At 43.4% G+C, this 2,158-nt stretch overlaps 1 pseudogene; it reads left to right on the forward strand.

Annotated features, from left to right (window-relative positions):
- The window catches only part of LOC102854174, a 29,612-nt pseudogene extending 27,661 nt beyond the window's left edge, over positions 1 to 1,951 (forward strand).
- The last annotated feature ends 207 nt before the right edge of the window (positions 1,952 to 2,158 follow it).

Below are 2,158 nucleotides of genomic sequence, written 5' to 3' on the forward strand. Positions count from 1 at the left end.
CAAAAAAGAACAACCTTTTCTGGACTGTTAGTTAAAATAAACAAAAAAAACCAAAACAAACCTGTGGGTCTCAACTCACCCTTAGACAAACTCTCTTCCAATTAATATTTGCAGTCTTTTAATGCTCTTTTATAACTTTGGTTCCAACTGGGCAGTAATGAATTAAGAGATCAGACTTAAAAAGAGAGAGAGAGAGAAAGAGAGAGAGAGAGAGATCATACATAGACCAGGGTCCATTTAAATTTTTTTTATAAATCCAGTTTTGGCAGAGGCCCAAATGCTGAAATAAATGGTGTTATAACCAGGACCACCATGCCCGCACTCTTTGAGAAGTCTTCGAGAATGGTTAATAATCTGTTATTCCCTCTGGCCTGCAATTAAAAAAAATTTTTTAATGTGTAGTAATACAAGCTTTCTCTGCTTTATAAGTGTGCTTTGCTTTACTGGACTTTACAGATAGTACTTTTTTGTTTGTTTTTAAACAAATGGTCATGTTTGTGCCAACCTCGCATCCAGCAAGTTTATTAGTCCTCTTTTTCCTATAGTGTGAGTTCATTTCATGTCTCTGTCTCATACTTTTATAAGTCTAGGAATATTTCAAATATCACCATCATGCTATTGCACATTTAATCGTGTAAATGTAACTTAACACACACTGGGAAACAAACCAAAAATCACGTGACTCACTTTATTCTTATTTTTGTTTTATTGTGATAGTCTGGAAGTCAATCTACAATATAGCCAAGGTGCGCTTGTATGTTATTGTTGTTGTCATGTATCTTGGAGTGGAATCTGACTCATAGCTGACCCTACAGTGGGTTTTCAGAGGTAAATCACTTGCAAGGAGACTGCCCATCTTTTTCCTGTGATGCCTGTCATATGTATATTTTAAAAATTTGCCATCTTAACTTTACTTTTTTTAAGCTCATTATTGAAAATTTCAAACATTAACAGAAGTTGTTGATAATATTGTTTTGGGCCATAGGGTCACTTACACCTCACAGCTACCCTATGTTCAACAGCTCTGAACCCTGAGCTATCCTGAGCCAGCCTTATTGTCCCTGACCCACCTACTCCCATCACTGAGTCAATCCATCTCATAAATAGAACAAAATTTAAACTATCTGGTTTTACATTTCCATGTGTACAATTTAGAGACATCAATTACTTTAACCATACTGTGCCACCGTTAATACTATCTGAGAGGTTTTCCATGACCCCAAACAGGAAGCAATACCTTTTAAGTAATCACTCCTCATTTTCTCCTCTTAATATATCCTGGTACTCACCCATAAATGTTTCTTTTTTTCCTTTTGAAATTGTAATTTAAGACATCTGCACCCAGAAGCTCCCAGACCTGACAGCTGCCCACTGTGTCACACCTAGCACCTTCTCCACTCCAGTCCCCGCTGCAGGGAAGGCCCCACACACCAGAAGTCAAGATGCCCAGCAACAGGGCCAAGGCCAGACCACCAGGAAGTGGCCCCAGAGAGCCACATCTAATGTCTGCCATGTTTGACCGGTCCCACACACAGGAGTTTAAGGAGGCCTTCAAACATGATTGACCAAAACCAAAATGACCTCATTGACACGGAGGACCTGGACAACATGCTGACCTCACTGGGCAAGAACCCCACAGACGAGTGCCTGGAGGGCTTGATGAGGGAGATTCCAGGGCCCATCACCTTCACCATGTCCTCACGGTGTTCGGGGAGCAGTTGAATGGCACCGACCCTGAGGATGAGATCTGAAATGCCTTCACCTGTTTCGATGACGAGGTCTCAGGCTTCATCCCTGAGGGCCACGACGGGAGCTGCTCACCACCATGGGTGACTGGTTCATGGACAAGGAAGAGGATGAGATGTACCCAGAGGCATCCAGCAATAAAAAGGGCAACTTCAGCTGCGTGGGATTCACTCACATCTTCATACATGGTGCCAAGGACAACTAGACCACCTCTGCCCTCCTGTGCTCAGGTCCCTGTCCTAGTACCTGCCCCCCACACTCACCCCTGTGCCAGGTCTCCCACAGGACCCATTTAGAGGACCTTCCCCTGGGGGATAGGACCCTAGCTCCTAATGCAGGAAATGGACAGTAGCTGGGCAGTGCCAACTAAAGACAGCCAGGCATCTTAAGGCAGGCACTCCCCCCATGATCC

Source organism: Elephantulus edwardii, unplaced genomic scaffold (assembly GCF_000299155.1).
Source record: "Elephantulus edwardii isolate Elephantulus edwardi_28Jun2011 unplaced genomic scaffold, EleEdw1.0 scaffold00135, whole genome shotgun sequence".
Lineage (NCBI taxonomy): Eukaryota > Metazoa > Chordata > Mammalia > Macroscelidea > Macroscelididae > Elephantulus > Elephantulus edwardii.